The sequence below is a fragment of the Venturia canescens genome, chromosome 3, assembly GCF_019457755.1.
Source record: "Venturia canescens isolate UGA chromosome 3, ASM1945775v1, whole genome shotgun sequence".
NCBI classification, from domain to species: domain Eukaryota; kingdom Metazoa; phylum Arthropoda; class Insecta; order Hymenoptera; family Ichneumonidae; genus Venturia; species Venturia canescens.
This window is the reverse complement of record NC_057423.1, coordinates 19,027,163-19,048,505: the sequence shown is the minus strand read 5'-3', so window position 1 is coordinate 19,048,505 and position 21,343 is coordinate 19,027,163. Positions and strand designations below refer to the sequence as shown.

The window sequence follows — 21,343 nt, the reverse complement described above, 5'->3', positions numbered from 1 at the left end:
TTCAACGATTGAACTTTTTCGAGTATCAGCCCAATAGTACGTATATTCTGATAAAAATTGAACAATAAATTGCTTCTGTTCTGGATTCTTGCTCAGAATACTACTATAATCTTCAATTAGTTTATTTGCACGCTCGGCTATATCATTAACCATTTTCAAGCTTTTCACCCTTCTTGAAATCTTCATTTTGACACCCTTCAGACCGATTTAGGCTTAAAAAATTTGTACTTATTTCAAACCGTTTGAAAAACTGAAGTGACCTTGACGATATAAATGAGGCTATGTTCAAGCCGTAGAAATCTCTTATGTTTTTAATTTCTAAACATTTCATTCTTTCTGAACCTTTGTCAATACTTCGCAACATAATCACCATCTGCTTCTTAATGTCTGGTGATATTTTTTCGTCAAAGCACGCCATAGCTGCAGTTTCCGGGTTTAAGTACCATAAGTGCTTGCTAAATTTGTTGAATGTTACTTGAGATATTTTAGCATCTGTTGATTCATAATCAACAAGTTGTTTTAAAAATGATAAATCGTTATTTGAAGCTTCAGATGCCAAAGGACATGTAAACCATGCTCTGATATACACTCTAGCAATGAAAATACAAATTTCAGAAATCGATTTTTTCAATTTTGCAGAAATTGCAAATTGCTCACGAAATAAAAATATTTTTATAGTATACATAGTTTTTGACATTCACCGAGCGTGATGAAATGCACCCGGTTTCCTAAATTTGATTTCACTACGAGGAACTTTACCAACGAATATCTGAACAAGCTCTAAAAGTTCTTTGTAGTCTTCTCTTGGTTGTTCAGAATTAAGTCGCTCTTGAACAAATTGATCAATATCTTCAATGTGATTCTGTAATTTGTTAAGCACATAAGAGTCTTCAAAACCAGTAGAATATTGACTTGTATCGATTTTTGTCCAATTATCTCGAAACTTTTTGAACAATGGTACATCAGGACCCGAAGTTGTAGGTATTTTTAGTTCAAAAACATCTCTGAGAACAAATTCAAATATGTGATGTCTGCAAGGAAAATACAGTAGATTTTCTTCGAGCAACTGTTCAAGTATTACTGCAGCTCCTTTGTTTGACCCCAGATTTGCAGCAGTAGTGTCACAGCAAAGAGCTTTAATACTTTTGGAAATTCCCCAATCGACAATAGTGTCAAACATTGCATTAGCTTGAGACTGTCCTGTACCGTCATCTAGTACTGGAATCGCTAATATTTTTTCTATTTTTCCACAACTCAATACAACTGGTAGTCGTTCTTTAGTTTTTCCAGTTGGAGTTTTCAAAATTTTCCGATCCCAATGAAGGAAACTAGCACTCAAATCTTCGGTTTTGAAAAGTTCTTTGACTTGTTTTACTCTTTTTTCGCGTACTTTCTCTCTGATTCGGCGAATTGATGACCTATTCACTATTAATGGATTTACGCTGATATTCAATGATGAACATAAAGTTACAATCAAACGTACAGCGTTGCGGTCACTTAATTTACAATGATCAAACACTGCCGCTAAGGCCATAGCCGGGTAAGTACAGGTGAGCGGCCCCCACGCACATTCGTTCCAAATTTTGGGCAAAAGTTGCGTTCGATGGGTTACAAATTTATCCCAAATTTCAATCATGTAGCTGCATTAGTAACAGATATTAAAATAAAAATAGTATTTTAGGAAAAGATTTCTTTTCTCAGAATCTACTCGACCAATCTTGATGAAAAAAATATATGTTGTAAATATATGCAAGGCCATTCACAGAAAAAATCAAAAACCCAATCCCACGAACGTAACTACCCGAAAAAAATATTTTCGTTTTTGTAGTTTTTTTTTGGTCACTCGCTCATGAGATACAATTACCAATTTTTTTTGTTGGTCAATCGGACCTCTTTCTACAACATATAATTTTTCCAAGTCGATCGAAGAGATGGAACATAGTTTAAAAAATCAAAATGCAAATTTTTTGCACATTTCTTTTGTTTTAGATGTCATGATCACTACAATAAAATTCCATTCAGTTATTATCGAGCGCAATAGAGTTTCCTTATCAGTTTTGTCGAAAACTTGACCACAAAAGCATAAAGCATTAGACAAAGTTTTTTTTCGTGTAGTTCCCAGTTCATCGGAAAAATTCGAAACCGATGATATTGTTTTCTGACTCAAACTATTTACTCCTTCAACTTCACTGCTCGATGTAAACCCCACAAATTCATCTATCCAATAAACATGGAAGACAAAAAAATCACAATTTGTTATTGAAGTTAACGTGCAATTATAGCAATTAAATGTTGAATTAAGAAATTTTATTTCATAAAGTATTTAAAAATTAATTTTACCAATTTGAGCTTTTTCTCTCTCCAATTTTTCTTGGCGTAGCTGTAGCAATTCATTCTTGATTAGCTGTACTCGTTCATTATCGTCAGACTCAATGTTAGATATGAAGCCTACTCTACCATCTTGCCTTTGATTAGTCAAAAAAATTTTTGTATTTTCATTGACTATTAGTGCAGCATTTGCATGGGCAATGTCAAATAAATTTGACAGTGAACATTTACATTCGTCCTCTTTAATTTTATTGGACTCTCTGTTTACACTTTTTTGAAGAAGCTGATATTGCTCATATAATTTCAACAACTGATCTATGCAATGATCATTCCTTTTAGTTGGAATCCGAGCTTTTTGCCAATACACTCTAACCTCATCAATGCAGATTTCAGCACTTTCTCGCAACTTCAATTGAAGAATCCGCGTATGATAAAAAAAAACTTTCAGCACTTGTAATTTTAATGGCAATTTGTTACCGATAATTTAAGTGTAAATACCTCCATTTGAAAGTGACAAAAGCGCCTCTCGCGACGAATAAAAAAAAACTAGAGTCCCGCGATAACCGCCATCGAAAAGACACATGGAAGAAAATAAACCAAAATGCTCATTATGAAAAATAAAGATTAAATCTATAGCATAAAAATATTGGGAAGTTATTTACCTTTTCCGCTTAGCATAATTCAGTGTAGGACAAAAAGCCTATAATCCAAAAAGCCGCAAAAATTACAAACTACTTACCCTACCTAAAACTAAAATAATGAAAGATTCCATTTTTTGATTGAATAAATAATTTAAACTTGCATTAAACCTTATATAATTTCATAAATTAACTTTGAACTGAAAATCCTATAAAATGTAATATATTTTATAACACAAGTGTTTATTTGATGAATATCCTTGAAATGTGAAAAAAAAATTCCATAAAAAAATTATCAAACCAACTGTACAGAATTTCAAAAGAACAATTAAAAAAAAAATCACAAATCCTGAAAGAACATTACATTAACAAAAATACAAATCTGTAATTATTTTTTTAAGTGTCAAAAAAATCAAATGAAACGTAAGAAATAAAAAAACGAAAAATCAAAATAAAATATTTTTTAAAAATCAATTGAAAAAAATTTCCATCTAACAAGGAAACATAGGGAGGTCGACCCCTCCGATTTTGATCTAATTTATATATGTTCTAGTACATCGAAAACTAAGAGACACGTATTTTTTCTTATCGGCCCATAAACGGTTTAACGGGGTGAAAACAAGCCCCGAGAATGGGCACCTCACGGGGTGGTTTCTCAGTTTTGCATATAAGCGCTTTATGTATTCGAATGAAACCAACGCTAAAATATTTATATTGATAAATCATCGAAAACGCGCCCAAGACTTTTTAGGGGAAAGGGTTTTTAAGGGGTGAACAACCTCTAATTCGAAAATGTTATACTTTTTTTATAAAAATATAACTTTATACTCGCTTTTCTTGTGGCAGGTCATTCCTCGCTCATTCGAGCTTTACTCGACGGACAGGGAATTATTTCTTGTATTTTCCTCGAGTTGACATATTATTTTCACACCACCGTTCATTTCGTCCTCGACACTGCCAAATCTTGGGTTTTTGAAAATTCAGCCATAGCAAAACTAAAGCGTGTTTTTTTTTTCGTTTCCGATCTTGCAGAGTCTTGTTTCGCGGTACAATAACAGGAAGGGACCCGGAAATTTGCCTGGTTCAAAAGCAAAACAGGCAAACGAACCGGCAAAGATTTTGTTGATCCGAAAGAAGGAGTGATAAAAACGTTGTATTCATCATTTTTAATCATTACCTTTTGATAAAACATCCTAAAACAGAATATAAACTGCACAACTGATAAACTCGTTTAGTGTCATGTTCAATTTTAATTAAAATTCTACAGTCAATTGATTTCTGAAGTAATATTCAAGTTTCAATTCGATTTTTTGATGTCGATAGATTTTGCAGTGGAAAGGGTGCACAATTTCCTAATAATACTTTCAACTTCAAATCGATACGGAGTGATTTTCTACGATCGCAATATTGGTACATCCGTACGGAAGAACAAAATCAATTGGTCAACATGGTTTTACAAAGTCTCGGGCGCCTCATGGAAATATTCCAAGCTTTTGGACCTCATAATAAAAATTCTCATCGCTTATTCAGATTGTGTGAAATCTCAACTGATTCATACCGAGACATTCCTTGAGCCAGGGGCTTCAAATATATAAGTGGATACTGACAATGAAATTCATGGGTCACTTGTGAGAATCGAAAAATCCGGAATATTGTCTGAAACCTTGTTTATCAGAACTTTCGAAAAACACGACAAACATTCTAGATTTAGGTCAACAAAATTTTGCTCAACGACCATTTTTCGCAATTTTCACCTATTTTTTTCACGGTATTTTGGAATCCGACTTCAGCATGTCAAAATAAATATATAGAGAGAGATGGGTGTAGGTGAATATATAAACTGCTTTATTGGGTGATCAGATGATTCAATTTTATGATCATTATTTCAATTTTTCAATATATTCCATAAAATTTCAGATTTCGAGTACACAAAAAGTCGTCAAATAAACCTGAAACACAGCACGAATGCTGTAAAAAACTAGAGACAAGTACATTTATGCCCTCTGGGAAGTCATCTGTAAAATCATGGAAGTCAATGGTCGTAAGACTTTAAATCCAAGAAACAAAACGTTGTCAAATAAATGCAGAAGTTACCGAGCACATCGCACTACGAACAAAAGAATTACAAAAGAAGAAAAATAGGACAAAAAAAATTACAACCACAAAAAATACAAAGACAAAACATTACAAAAACAAATTGCGATTAAAAAAAATTAAGATCATAAAAATTAAAATAAAATTACCCACGGAAAAAAATTATATACCAAAAAATTGAAACAAAAAAAATTTGGCCTTTGTACTTGGCGTTTTACTCGACTTTCGAATTTGTGAGTATAAGATACAGGTAAATTAGATAATATTAGCTAGAAAAAAGCCTTTCGATCGAAATTATGTCTGCTGTTAGGCCCGCTACACACAGTCAATAATATTGCACAGTAATATTGCACAATAAGTTTATATGGTGTGTAGTGCGCCATAAATTTAAGATAGCTCAAACTTCTGTTCAATGATTGCGCAATGTTTCAATACTACATCTACACGTTCAATAATATTGTACAATCACCTATATTGCGCAATATGCAATATCATTGACCGTGTGTAGCAGGCCTTACCGTGCTACGTCTTTTTATTTAAATGTCTGCTGTACTACCGTGTTACGTTCTGAAGTTCTCGTCAGATTTCCAATCATCAACAACCAATTTCAACAACCAATCATAACATCTGTAAATGGATGTCGTCAGATCCAACCAATCAGAAATTCGAGAGCATCAAAGTGCCTTTGATTGTGTTGTAAATACAGACACATAAATTCTAGAATGTGTTGGTAACTTTTTCATAATCTTGAGCCCGTGCAAAGTTTTTTCTCAGCAATTACGCCATCGATCATGCTGATTGTGGGTGGAATCGAAAGAGAATTTATTAATTAATCTCCAGTTCAATTTTCAAAGCCTCAGATGAATGAAGAGTTTCGTAATTGAACAAACTGACATGCCAATTTTACCCCCACCAACGCGAATCGTTTTACTCAGAGAAAAGATAGTCTCGGCGAGCTCGGGCCAGCAGACGACAGGGCTGTCAATGTACTTGTCCCGAGACTCTACCGAGTCTCTTGATAATATTGATAATGAGAAAAAAATTAAACTTTGAGCTCAAATAACTCTTAAACCTAGCTAGACCTAGCTAGAAATCATAAGAGACCTTTTTTGTAGAGCGTCAAATTCTCTATGAAAATATGTATGTCTCGAAATTTTGAATTTATTTGTCCCAGAGTTATGAAATACTAAAGAACGAAAGGAATTTTTCTCATGTTATTTCCATAAGAAACTTAGGTTGGAATGCGGACTATCTTAGAGTTAATATTAAGAGCTCAAATTTTCAGGGAATTATTTTTTATTTATTTGGAAGCATCTGAGCCCCTGGGAGTAAAGAAATTCGAAATCACCCCTATTAAGGACCACCCTAATGTACATACAAACAAGATTAAACATGGATGACAGAAAAATTTCTAGCTTCAGAATGCAAAAGCAACATTAAAAAATAGCCAATTCGATTGGATTTGTTGTGTATTGAATTTTATCTATTTTTCACTTGAATTTTGGAGAAAAGGGATCAAAAAAATCTGTTCTAATAAAGAAGTCTCTACATCCCTTCTTTCTTGGACGAAGACTTAGGAAAAAGGAAAAATCGCCAAAGTCTAAGGATAGATCTGTGGCGATAATTTTTCACATCAAATTTCACGAAAAATAGGTCTTTTTTTAACGAAACAAATGTTACAAGCCGAAAATCATATTTCGGTCCCCATTCCTGATTTCTCCGTGCTCTTGGACTCCTAATGGGCATAACATAATAAAGTACAAGGGGAGAAATCGTCAACAATAGACGACGATGAAATAATAATAATAATAATATTTGGGATTTTCGTTACTTCAAGTAGTTTAAAGCTCTTTCCACCAAACCTCACCGAATTTTCGAAATTGAAAGTTTTCGACGTGATTTGAACAATTATAAAAAGGCTTGGTCAGAAAATACACAACGACTGCAAAACTCCGCTGAAAGGCTTTTAGTAATCGATGAAGCCGGGTAGAAAAATTTCTACTTAGAACATTGCAACTATCTCTCGATCGCACTCAAAGTGACGGGGACCGACTGGAGCGTCACCTTAAATTGCATGTGCATTGTAATGATTCTTTATTTTTGACTAGAAAGAACGAGTAAATAAATAAGCTGACATAGACGCTTTCCCGTTCGCTTCGCTCAATACTTTGGCCACGCACCAGTTCCACAAAAATTTCCGTAGAGCCTATAGTTAAGAAAAAGAATATTTAACTTATTCCACGATTTTGGCATTTCATGGAAATTGAGAGATTCGAATTTGAATTGGAAGGAAGGATGGCCAATCAAAATAAATATAGCCTTTATTTTTCCCTTTCGGGTTACAGCTCGACTTCCTTAACATTCCATTTTTACACCTTTTTACACCTTAACATTTTACATTTCTCGATATACATAATTTACACATTTCCTTATTCTACACCCTTCTTCTCTTTAGCCTATTTGCCTTCTCGCCCTTAACCTATACACGCTCCAATTCGAGAGAGAGAGAGATCATTCACACCCACACACATTCCTCACTCCTCTTACACCATTGCACGCCGCGCGCGACCTCCGTTTCCGCTGCACCTTTTTACTCCCTCCCTTCTACCCTCTCCATTCCTCAATCTTCTTCATCCACTCCTCCCCTTGACCCTCTCCTCCCAACACCTCTTCCCTCATACTTTGCCAACCCTCCTCCGCCCCCTATCCCGTACATTCCTCCATCACGTGCTCCCATGTCTCCCTGCTACTCGTGCACATCCTACACTCCCTCCCTTCCCTCTGCTCCCAGTACCTCCCCCCTCTCATCTCGTCCCCTAGCCTGAACCTGGCTACCCTCCCCCATCTCTCCTCCTTCCACCCCTTTTTTAAATATCCCGGGATCCCTCTCTCCTTCACAAACTTGTAATCCCTGTTACTCCTTGACTTAATTATCCTCTCCCATCTCCTCTCCTCCTGCCTTACTCTCTCCTCCCTCACTATATTCTCCCCCTTCATATCCCCACTCTCCCATCTCCTCTCCACCTCCTCCAGATCCCATCCCATCCTTAAGTAAAACTCCTTCCTTTCACTCTCCCATCCTCCTGCTTCCTGCCTTCTTCCTGCCCTTCTCTTCATCTCACCCCTACATCTTCTCGCCAATTCTCCCCCCTTCCCCGTCTCCAATCTCTTCTCGTATCCCTATGCTCTCATCCCCGCTCGCACCTCCAGCTTATCCCTTTGCAGTTCCTCCCTCACTATATACCCCGCCACCCCTCTCGACACCCCCAGCACCCATCTTAAATACCTTTCCTGCAGCCTCTCTCCTATCTCCCTTCCCTACCACCCCCAAATCTCCACTCCATAACCCAGTACTGGCCACACCAACTTATCGAAAAGCCACACTCTCCTTCCCCAATCGCTACCAAACTTATTTTTCCCTATCCCCCATACCTTCCCCATTATCTTCACCGCCTTCATCACCCTCTCCTCCACCTGCTCCTCCTGACTTCCATTCGCTCTCACCACATAACATAAGTACGTATACCTATTCACCTCCTCTATCCTTACTCCTCCCCATTGCCATACCACCTTTCTTTTTCTTCCCCCTCCCACCCTACACCTCATCACCTTCGTCTTTCCCGTATTCACCTCCAGCCCTTTCCCCTCTATGTACCTCTCCAACGTCCTCATCATCCTCTTCATCTCGTCCTCATTCTTCGCCAACAACACCACATCATCCGCATACACCAGCGAATATACCTTCCCCCACCCCCCAGCTTCACCCCTCCCCACCGCCCTTTTTCCAGCTCTTCATCCATGTCCGCCAGCAACAGCGTGAATAGCTGCGGGCTCAGCGGACACCCCTGCCTAACCCCTTTCTCTGTCCAAAACTTCTCCCCTTTCTCCCCACCCACCTTCACCCTCGCACACGTCTCCTTCATCACCTCCTCGCACCTCTCAATTAGCCCCTCCCTTACCCCTCTCTTCCTCATACTCTCCACCAGCTTCGCCCTATCCACCGAGTCGAAGGCCGCCTTCAAATCTACAAACAACAGCACCACCTTTCCCCTCCTTTCCGTTATTTCCCTATTTATCAAATAGTTCAGTACGTATACGTTATCCATTGTTCCCATACCTTCCCTGAATTCCGCCTGACTCCTTGGCATCATCCCCTTCCCCTCCACCTCCATCCTCAATCTTTCCGCCAGTATCCCTACGTACACCTTATACGCCGTTTGCGTTAGAGTCACCCCCCTATATTCCTCTACCCTTTTCCCCTCGCCCTTCTTCACTACTGGCACCACTATCCCTTCCTTCCAACCTTCCGGCCACCCTTCCCCCTTCCACACCTTCTCGCACATCCTCTTCAGGCTATTCACCACCCTCTCCCCTCCGTACTTCCACACTTCGTTCGGAATTCCATCTTCCCCCATCGCTTTTCTGTCCTTTAACTTCCTTATAGCCTTCTTCACCTCTTCCGTTGTTATCACCGTTTCTTCTTCGTCCTCTCCTTCCCTCCGCCTTTCCCCTAGTCTTACCCTTCTTTCTGTTACCTCTCCCAGCCCCTCTCTAAAGTACCTATCCCATTCTTCTCTTCTTATCTTTTTATTCACCCCCTTTCTCCTCCTCCTCCCCCTATTGACTACCTCCCATACCTGACCCTCCGTCCTTATCTCCTCTATCTCTCTTTCCCACCATTCCCTCTCCTTCATTTTCTTTTCTTCACATATTCTCCTGAACTTCCTCTTCTCTCGCCTGTACCTTTCCTCTTCTTTTCCCTCTCTCTTCCACCTCTCCAGCTCCCTTCTCGCCTCTTCCTTTGCCCTCCTACATTCCTCATCCCACCATCCCCCCCTCTGCCCCTCCGTCCGCTCTTCCTCAGCCTTTCTCATCGCCCTCTTTATTCTCCCCCTCATTTCCTCCCATCCTTCTTCTACCCCCTCTGTATCCCATTTCCATCTCCCAAATTCCTCTTGAAACTTCTCCACTCCCTTCTCTGTCCACACTCCTCTTCCCTCCTTTCTCTTCCCCACTCCCTTCTTACTCGCCCCTCTTCTTCCCCCCCTCCCCTTGAGCCACACTACCACCGACATGTGGTCGAAGTCCACCCTACTCACCACTTCCAATTTCCTCACTCTTTCCCACACTTTCTCCCCCACTACCACGTAATCAATTACCGACTTATCCCTTCCCCTCACAAACGTCCACTCCCCCTCTCTATCCCCCTCCACACTTCCATTCACTATCCTCCATCCTCTCTCATTCACGAACTTGCACCATTCTTTTCCTGCCTTCGTCACTATCTCGTCCCTTGAACTCCTCACCGCTTCCCTCTCCCCTACCCGCCATCCGTCCCAACCTCGATCTCGGGATTTAGTCACACACACCGTAAGTCTAATCTTTCATTGTTCGTGTCGGTCAGTGGACTCTAGATCGAATAGTATTTCCCGTGGATTAATGTTTATTGATTTTATGGTGTTGTGGAATTTTGCTCGGTCTAGTCATTTAAAACATCGAGAAAACGTGTCACGGCGGCGGCTCTGCCCCGTAAAAAGTCGGCTTTCGTTTCCCTTATTGCCCGCATTCCGTGAGTTCGGGATAGAAAAGTAAAGTCGAATAAATTCTTAATTGCATGGCCAACCCTAGCGGATTGTACGACCAGGAAACGATCGTTTTTGTACTTTTTTCGACCGTTTCCTGGTCATACAATCCGCTAGGGAACACAAAAATCTCAAATTTGGTTTAGTTATTGTTTGTTTAGTCAAAGTTTAACTCACCTCGTATAATGAATGCACACTTCAAAGCATTTCTTGAAGCTCAAATAATTTGGACTACACTAGACTCAAATAGCTCACTCACAAAAATCGTTTATCAATAATATAGCTATAATACTCATAGCGTGTACGAAGACTGTGGGCCAACTGAATAAATATGGTCGAAAAATTCGTTGGCTTCGCTTTGCCCTCTCCCGCTAGTGTAGAAATTTTTTGAAAATTCTATTATGCTAACCAGTGACAGATCGGGAAAAAAGAGAGAACACAAAACAGCGCCTACTTTTAAACAAAAACTCATTGGGAAAGTCATCGCGTCTTTTGGCGAAATGCCTTTACCTGATCACAAGTCGCAAAGGAACAGACTTATAATATTATTAGTTACAATGTAATTGATTAATTTTGTCGATCTAACATTATTAATTGTTGCATTATAGTTCGATGTACGAAATAGAAAACATATACAATATTAAAAGGTCTGAATTGCATTATAATATTATAATGATGTTAGGACATGCAGCTAGAAAAATCTAGAAAAAAGTTTTCCGCTGATTTTTTATCAGATTAGCGTGGAGAATCAGTTTCCGCGGGTCCAGTTACCCCAAAATAAAAAAAAAAAATAGGTTTAGATAGCCCAACTAGTGCTGAGATAATCGAATTTGAAAATTCATAACTCACGTGCAGCGCGCTTATATTCCTATACAGGGTGTCCCATTTTAATCTTACACCTGACTTTTCTCGGAAAATATTGTTCGAATCAAATATTGTATGGAACAAAACTTTTAGGTGTTGAAGGGGGACTTTGCGAAAAATTGGTTTGTGGATCTGTAATTCAAAATGGCGGCGTTAAAATGGCTGACATGTTTTTTTCGAATGGAAACATAACTTTTTTTTCATTACCAAAAAATTTTTCAGCGCAAAACCAAAAACTTTTGTTGAAAAAATTTTTTGGTCAAGTTTGTAATTTTTAAGTGAGAACATCATTTTCAACTATTTCAGAGGTGTCTCGGATATACAACGGAGAGATCTTTAACGTACCAAGTGCAAGTGCGGTTGCATGCATGAAGGTGCATGTGTTTCTGTTTTTTATTTTCATTTTATTTTTTAACTTCTTTTAAAATGCGAGGCGAGCAATGCCTTTGTGCCCATAGGAAGAACGCCGCGTCCGTTTGCGTGTATAGAACTAGGGCTCTTAATACCTACTAAAATTACACCTCCTTTTCTTCTTACCTTAGATCTTCCCGCGGAACTGCCGTCAGGCATTACCTGGCGGCGGAAGAGTCAGCGACTAGCTGTTCATGCAGTGCAGGTGAACACCCTATCACTGGTGATGTTCGGTTTTTACCGCTGTCGTCTCTGTTTTTTTTTCGTCGTGTCAAAGCTCTCCAAAAAATACATCTCTCACAAAGTAATCTCTCATGTCTCAAAAATACAAAAGTGAACTTACCTTTAAGCGTAAGTCTCGCTTACGCAACGTACCTTTAAACGTAAGTCTCGCTTACGCTTAAAGGTAAGTTCACGTTGTGAGAGATTAAAGAAAACATCATTGGTAGTACTGACATAGTCTGACTGCTCGTAGTTTTCCTACTTTTGAGTTGTAAATCAGAGAAGAATTTTTTATTTTAGAAAACTAATTGAAACATTTATCTTCTGACTTCTCAGCCATTAGCAAAAGACAAAATCGAAAATTTGTAAAGGTTCTTAAATCAGAGAAAAATTCTTGATTCTTGAAATTTTTAAAAGTTCTTAAATTAGAGGAAAATTCTGAAAATTAGCAACAATGGCTGATTTTAGTCCCAACGAAATCGTTGATATGCTCCTTATTTTAGAGAGATGTCGGGGCAATTACTTCCGAATGAATGAATCCACTTTTAACAACCGTGGTCGAGTGAACCGATGGAACTTTTGGTATTGATCTGATCAGAATCCACCCACATTGGTTGAGACAGATCGATCATCAGCATCGATGAAGTTTGAACGTATGGTGTGGTATTGTGAACAGGCAATTAATAAGTTCTCATTTTTTCCAGGGAAATGTAAACAGGGGCTCAAAAGTCCGACAATCTCGCTAATGCGATATATCTATATATTTCGAGTCCCAGCTAGATTTTCGGACTTATGAGCCTTCTGATTTCTCACCGTTCGGAATTTCAACTCCGCCCCTGTAAACACTGTTTGTTACCTCGATTGTTTACAAAATGAACTGCTTCTTTTGCTAGAAGATCTGAATTTGGAAAGACGTCGACAGATGTGGTTTCAGCAAGACGGTGAACCCGCTCACTGGGCTCGAGTTGTTCGAAATCATCTGAATACAACATTTGGTCAACGGTGGATTGGTCGAGACGGTCCTGTAAATTGGCCTCCAAGGTCATCGGATCCTGATTTCTTTTTGTGAGAGTACTTAAAAGAGGCTGTATACCATCAAGCTCCATCAATACGAGAGAACATGAAGGAGCGGATAAGAGCTGCCTGCCGTACGATCCCGAGAGGTGTTCTCCTACGCACAGTTGATGGTTTCGAGAAAAGAGTTCAGGCATGTTTAACCATGAATGGAGGGATCTTTGAACATCTCTAGGGAGGGATTAGAGTACACTCACAAGGAGGGTTTGGAGTCCAAAAATACTGCGGTAGTGATGAACCGCAGTATTTAATAATAAATAGTGGCTGTCACCTGAACATACAGGAATATTAAAAATTGAAGGATTTCACCTGATTTGAATTTTCCAAAATGTTTCATAGCTCAATAATTCTTCAATTTTTAATATTTTTGTATGATTTTAGTTTACCCCGAATTATCTCAAGATATAAGAGTTGAAAAATTATATCATAGAGTTGAAATACCTATGAATAAACCTTTTAAATTTTAAAAGTCTATGTTTTTTCCTCGCCACAAAAAGATTACCAAAAAAACCCCAAACAATCCGGTTGCCAGACGGGGTGACCCCCTTAAGCAGAATCGATTTTTTTTCAAATAAAAATCGCTTCATTATACATCAAAATTGTTTTAGGCACACACACACACACGCATGTACACGCATACGCACGCACACACGCACACTTTTTCAATTAAAATTGCAAATTTTCATTATTGCAAACATTGTTTTCAGCAGCGATCTCAGTACATTTAGTTGATGCCAATCATGAAGGATCGACACTATCGCACATGGAAGCGACGCGATCCATGTTGAGATTATCAAAAAAAATAACTAATGTACAGAGATTCGTTGCCTTAAGTCTATGATCAATGAATTATTCCCTGTCGTTAAACGTTCCTTCCTTTTATGCAAAGGTGGAATGAACTCGAGTCCGAACACTCCCTATATCATCATATCACTCACTCTTGGAGTGCTCCTCGCATCCGAAAAGTTTCAGATTCGGTACCGATAAAAAAAATCACTTTTCAAATGGCTATAATGCCTGTTATATACACTACTGGACACAACTAAAGGAACAAGAAATTTCCGTCGATTTGTTCCGAATTTTTGAAAAGCTGTATCTCAGTCAAAAATAGTAATATGACGATAAATAAAAAAGCATTTTGAAGCTTTGTTCTTTGAATTTGAAGATATCCAGTTATTTTTTACTCTTACTGATAATGAATACTGAGAAATTTCATGAAATACCTCGAGAGGAAAAATTTGCAAGTTTTTGTTTTTTTTCACCAGTGTGCACATTCTTGAAAAAAATTTTCAACCCGAATAAATACAAGCATCGGGTAGCTTGTTCATTTACCTTCAATTTTGTTCTTTAGAATTCGCCGTACGATTTTTTTTCCCCGAGATATTGGTGGTTGAATAAAAAAAGACATTTCGCGTATTGAATCATCGACATCTCAACTTTAAGAGTAAAAAATGACTGGATATCTTCAAAGTCAAAGAACAAAGCTTCAAAATGCTTTTTTATTTTTCGTCATATTACTATTTTTGACTAAGATACAGCTTTTCAAAAATTGAGAAAAAAATGACGGAAATTTCTTGTTCCTTTAGTTGCTTCCAGTTATGTAGTTGATAAGTATGTTCTATTGTAGGGTTTTGGAAATCGTAAAGAATCAGATTCAAGATACTACTATGCGTAAATTGCAAAAGCGTTTAGTAGCTTACGAGTGTTTTCACTTTAGCCGAAAAGTAAAAGTTCCCCATGTTAATTAAATGGGAAAAGTGAGATAGAAACCTCTAAGAAATTAGTTAGAGGGCTGATTTTTTGACGTGACATTTTTTTCATCGAATACTAAAATCTGAAAGGGTAAGAGCGAGGAAATTTTTTTTGTTTTTTTTTTACGCATCCTAGAATCATCAGTATTCGGTATAGCAGGATAAATTTGGTGTGTGTTGGGTATAGATTTAGCACTCATAAAACAATTCAACAATTTTTTCTCAATTAATTAATATTCAGTTTTAAACGAAAATTTAACTTCAATTTTCGATCATTTATTCGGTTGAGAAGCCTATTCATAAACCTCTTCTGTCGTTGTGATTTGCTGATCAAAAGGTAACTGAAGACTTGCTCTAGCAGACATCCTTTTCATGATCCCACCTACACTTTCACAAGGCTCCTTACCGTATATTGAAGTTAAATTTTCGTCTAAAACTGATTATTAATAAATTGAGAAAAAATTGTTGTATTGCTTCATGAGTGCTCAATCCACGCCCAATACACAACAGATTCATTCTGGCACACTGAATACTTATAATACAATTAGTAGAAGAAGACTTTCTAATTCAATGGGAATAAAAATGCATAGTATTCAAAATAATAAGGAATAAAAGAAAAATCTGTATTGATAGTAAATCAACTAAGATGTGAAATGTAAAAGAAAAGTTATGTATTTAGGGACTGATTATAGGAATTACGTGATTTTAGAAGAAAAACAAATCAAAATGACAGAAAAAAATGAGATTTTTTATTTTTTTTTTACTAAAAGTGATTTGAAGCCCATCTTACAATACAGCTCAAAAATTTTATTTTTCAATGTAGAATTTCGTTAATTTTTTTGAAAAAAATTTAAAGTGTCTCACTGAACGAAAAACCAATTTTTTGACTAAAAATAGTTGGAAAAGCTTAAAAAAAAATTATTTTTCAGTTTTTGAATTTTTATTTAGAAAGCGCGTTGAAAATTGAAAAAAATCAGCCGTATTAAATGACATTATCATATTTATAATCAGAGATATACATTTTTTTAGCAAAAATTGATAACTCCGGAATGCATAGAGATAGCGAGCTAAAAATTTAGCTGAAGACTTCTTTCTTCATGTATAAAAACATGTTAAAAAATCATAAAAATCGAAGCAGGTCACCGTTGCAACGACGTTTATTGTACGCCACTCTGTGACTATACAACCTTTTTTTTTGTCGAACATTTTTATAATCTGAAACAAATAACATTTATTAGTATTAATAAGCATCAATTCTAAGTTTAAATAAACTGAATAAATCTATAATAATTAGAAATAGGGATAAGAAGTATAACGCTTACCGCTGGTAGTCCCTGCTGGTGGGAAAGAGTCTCCTCCGCAGACTCCGCTGGTAGAGAAAAGGCCTCTCCGCAGTCTCCGCTGGCTGAAATATTCTCTGCGCTGGCTTTGCTGACCTGAAATACAAGCAATTCCTTTAATATTGTTTTTTCTTCATTAAAACTACTCTACTTTTAATTACTATCTAGTTCTACAAATCAAAGTAGAGAAACTAGTCTTTTAAATGTTTACCCTCACTGCACCTGCCTGAAAAGTTGAATTCACTGTCTCCGATGACTTCGCTGTCTTCTACGACTCCGTTGTCTCCACTGGCTTCGCTGACCTGCAAATACAAAACCTCTTATCATTATTTAATGTATTCCTTAAAACTAATCAACATCTAATTATTACTATACCTACAAAATAAGGTTACTAAACTGAATCACGCACTTACCGCTGGTGGAAAAAGGGCTCCTCTACAGTCTCTGCTGGTTGAAATATTCCCTATGCTGGTCCTGCAAACCTGAAAATAAAATAAAAAAATATATTGATATGAATGAGTACATTAATTTTACCCCAAGTATTCATTGCCTTGTAGTAAAAATAATTTTGGTAATAATTCGGAGTTGTTTATTTGCTAAATAAATAAATAAAGATGATGCGTATTTCTCGTCGTCGCGTAAAGATGACCGTGACTTCGCGTCTCCACCCCAATATTCTCGTATCAATCCCCAAAACTCTGCTCGTCTCCTCGCTACGACACTGTTACTTCGACTGACCCGTTCTCCGGCGACTCGTGCCTCTTTCACCCGCCCCTTTCTTTCCTTATTAGGCAAACCTGCACAAAAACATCACGCGGGCCTGACACGTTCGAACACGTCGCTCGCGGCTCTCGCAATGGCTCAATTCGCTGGCTAATCGTCCCTGTTTTGCTTAGGTCGCCCTGAAAACAAAACATTTACTTCATTCGGCCGTCCTGAATACCCTGGGCCGTCTTCGGCCCGATTTCGTATAACATTTGGTTCCTGAAATGGCGTTAACTGGACCCCCATGTACACCCCATACGGGGGTTCAGTCCCCTCAGAGTTGCGCACCTGTGAACAGCCACTACCGAGAACTGGTTAGTTTAGGAGGGTTCTGGGATAGGAGTATGTTACGTCCAGAAGGGACGAACATAATCGGGAAATTTATTTAATTTTCGCTGCCACCAACCTACACAAAGTGTAGGATTTTTGAAATGTAAAATATTTAGTAGATATTTTGTTTGGTCTAAATGAAATTAAAATAATTGGATAATTAAGGGAATAACCAAAATATTGCAATATTGAAATGATTAAGTAATCGAAATAATTTAAGAAATAAAATGAAGGAGTGCCTATATGGTCCCGTACGGGCCCTGAATCAAGAGACTCGGTCGCTCAAATAATTATTAACCGGAATTTAGATTTATTGATAAGATATGGAAAACAGAAGGTTCGACGAGAACAGAAATATATGCGAAAAGAAAAGACACAAAAGGTTCACAGTTTGAATGAAACAAGGTTCAATTTCGAAGATGAAAACAACAGTGAATTAGCGTTTACGCCAACTTAGTTTCGGTCAATAGTTTCGCCGGAAAAGTGAAAAAATGTCGAAATTTTCTTCAAAGCCAATTTTGACATTCAATAACTTTTGTAGGTGTAAGTTTAGCGTAAAACGCCAAGAGACTTTTTTTATAGAGCGTTTAAATCCCTACAAAAAACCACCTTGGGCGTTGTCGTACCCTCATCCGTTGCCGAGGAATAAAATTCAAAAGCAGCTAGTAACGTCTTCCCCGTGTTATTTAAATGGACAATAGAAAATCGCGATGAGTGACCTCTAAAAAATTTTTTTAAGGGCTCAAATTTTGTCAGGCATCTTTTTTCACCTCACTGCAATAATTGAAACCCGGGCTTTGAAAAAATAAAAACAGTCGATTTTTTTGAACCACCCTAATACCTATGATGTGTTTTTTTTCGGATTTAAACGCTTCTTTAAACAATTTTATAATGTTAAAACTCGAAATTACCAATAAATCGCTTGTTCTCCGATTACTATCATAAATTTTAGTGCTGCACGTAACTCAAATGGTAACTTCTTTGATTCATAAGAACTTTCTCAAGTTCCTGATGGTATCCGTAAGAATAAATATTCTGAATGATCATTAAATACTTGGTCTCAAATTGATATCATAAGTTTTAATACTGGACGTAACTTAAATGGAAATTATTTTCAACTGATTTTTAAAAATTTTTTATTTTACATTTTTTTATATTTTAATAGAACTTTTTCCGATTGTTTTTTATTTTTGGTTTTTTATTTATATCAATTTTTTTCCTGGTTTTGAATTTTTTTCTATTCCATTCAGAAACAAGGGACCATCAATGTACTTGTCCCAACTTTTTTTTTCTCTAGGGGAATTTTGGGGTTTTTCATATCGTCTTGCTTGAATAGCACAACAAAATTTGCATCATCTCTCACAAGATGTTTCGGGATACGGGTATACATTTGACATAGATAAAAACTCTCCACAATGTCATGTCTCCCCATGGAAAAAAATGCCCTCACATTATCCTGCTTTTCGCATGCTATATCGTGAAAGATAAATATTGAGTTTGGTCGAGCTCCACTGGGAGCCACAACTTGTTCATGCTCGTTAACCCTTGCAGCCACGAATTAATTGTGTCTACTGATTTTTATAAAAATTGGTATACTACGGTTTTTGGGGTCACTGATTACGAATCCGGCATTAGAATTTCAAAATTCAAAATGGCGGATCCAATATGGCGGACGTCAATTCCTAAATACTTATCAATTGTCTTAAAACTTTGTATCTAGGGATTTTTGGGGTCGCTGATTACGAATCCGGCAATGGATTTTCAAAATTCAAAATGGCGGATCCAATATGGTGGACGTCAATTCATAAATATTGTGACAATTTTTATTTTTCACGGTTGTCACAAATAAAGAATGTGAGAAAATAGGACTCGAGGAGACAATTTCCCGTCTCGCTAGCTCGTTACTTCGGCCACGCATCGACTACGCAGATCTTTTGTAGAATAAAAATTATGGAAAACATCTAATTTACGCCACGCGATTTATTTTATTTTATTTTCATGCGAGTCGTCCCGTAAAATTAGAAAGAAGGATCAGAGTTTGGTCAGGAGTTCACGAATTGAAGGACAGAACATTTGAAACATCGGCGTACTTCGAGCAGGGCTCGTACGCAAAATACAATCACGTCACACCAACACACACAATTACAGATCACTCGCCACGGAGTATTCTCGAAAGTTCGAGAAGATCGAGAATTTGAAATTTGGAAGAAGTCATCAACACCGCTACATCGAAAACTCAGGGGAGTCCTGTCAAGAGGGGCGTCTGACCCTTAGAAAATATAAAAATCATCGGCAGTATCGTAATTCGTAATGTGAAAAATCTCTTCTCCTCCCGTCATAAAAATATTCATCGTCGTTATAATCGGGCCAGGGGTTAAGTCACATCATAAAGAACCAATTAATTCTTCCCGCGAAAATTCGGGACCCCGTCTAACGCCCCACGAGCATAATTCATGCCACACACCTGTCATAGGGCGAGCATAGATCGAGAAAAGGGGAGAGAGAAGAGCGGTAACGTACTGCGTAACGAGGATCGATATCCTCAGATTTTCGTGAAGTATCGAGCGGGTGAGACGTGTGATCTCGAGAGCGCGTAATACCGTGAGTCTTACTCTATTCATTGTCCGTTTTGTTCAGTGAACTCTCGGGGAATGATTATCCCGGAAATTATTGTTCTTTTTGACAAATTTCGTGATCTTTTGGAAACGGGAGAAGTTATTCACGATCGATCCCGGTATGAAATTGAAACTTGAGAAAAACGCGGTCACGGTGGCGATTCCGACATGTGCGATTCAGCCAGTAGTATTTTTGCTCGTGTTTCGATCTCGTGGAATCTCCCGAGGACGATTAATGTTCGGGCTAATTGCGTGGCCGACTCGAAAATCTCAAATTTGGTTAATAATTGTTTTGTTCGAGAAAAATCGTGAGAAAGAGTCGGGAAACAGTATGGAAGTCTGAGTGAGAAAGAATGAGTGGATCGGGATTGCGAACGCGTGTAACGGGGAATAGCTCGGCTGAGTAACCGAATATCGGGGGCTCAGTAATTTTATCCATCCCGTAATTATTTGTTATCGAATTTTCCATCTTAAATAATTATCTGACCACGAGTAGACCCGTGACAGAAAGAACGAGCTCGGTATGATTTATAGTGAGTGTAGGATCCCGATCGATTGTGTGTGAAGATTGTAGTGTGAGTTCGTGACTTTTTCTCCCGTCTTTATTTTGCGGTTCTCCCGGAAAAATTGAATGATTAAACGAACTTACTTGTAAGTGAAGTTCTATCATAATTGTATGGAGCGCCTCTTCCGATAGATCACCCGGTAGTACCCCTGCCTTCCACCGATGTCACCACAATTTTTAAAGACCAAAAAATTTGAATGTCGTTGTCATAATACTCGGTCTCGTCATTACTTCAAAGTTGTGTCGTAACCTATAGGGATTCTTCATGTGCAATACATGCAAGATAAAGGAATAAATCTTGATTATATAGAGGTGGGAGTTGATAGATCGGAAGAGGCGCTCCATACAATTATGATAGAACTTCACTTACAAGTAAGTTCGTTTAATCATTCAATTGTATTTCGCGCCTCTTCCTCAAGATCACCCGGTAGACGTTTAACGTTGGTTACGACCTCATAATAAGAAGCGATAGATTTTCATAAGCTTCTTTATTGTGTACAAACGAGAGTGCACTTATGTTTATACGAAGTATTATTTCTTCGTCAAATTACTTTTATAATTTTATTTCGAATTTAATATAGTTTGAGCAAATTCTTTTCGATCCGTCAAAATCTCTCTCTTCTAAAATTTCGCAAAGACTAAAGATTTTTTCGTCCATCCTGCCGTCTTTCGAATACAATCAAGACTAACCCCGCCTCTCTCTGCAGATGAGGTCGCTGCATGTCTCGTACTGTATGCTTTAAAATAATTTACATCAATACCAC

The 21,343-nt window shown here is 37.8% G+C and overlaps 1 protein-coding gene and 1 long non-coding RNA gene across 2 annotated transcripts in view; one reads left to right on the top strand and one right to left on the bottom strand.

Annotated features, from left to right (window-relative positions):
* Positions 1–21,343, top strand: part of LOC122408437 (protein lin-11-like) — a 715,873-nt gene that overhangs the window by 352,140 nt on the left and 342,390 nt on the right. The window lies entirely within an intron of this gene.
* On the bottom strand, positions 16,287–16,886 carry LOC122408439 (uncharacterized). Its single transcript, XR_006260494.1, has 3 exons — positions 16,718–16,886; positions 16,516–16,606; positions 16,287–16,400 (listed from the first exon to the last, which is right to left on the bottom strand). It is a non-coding gene; the product is annotated as an uncharacterized lncRNA (long non-coding RNA).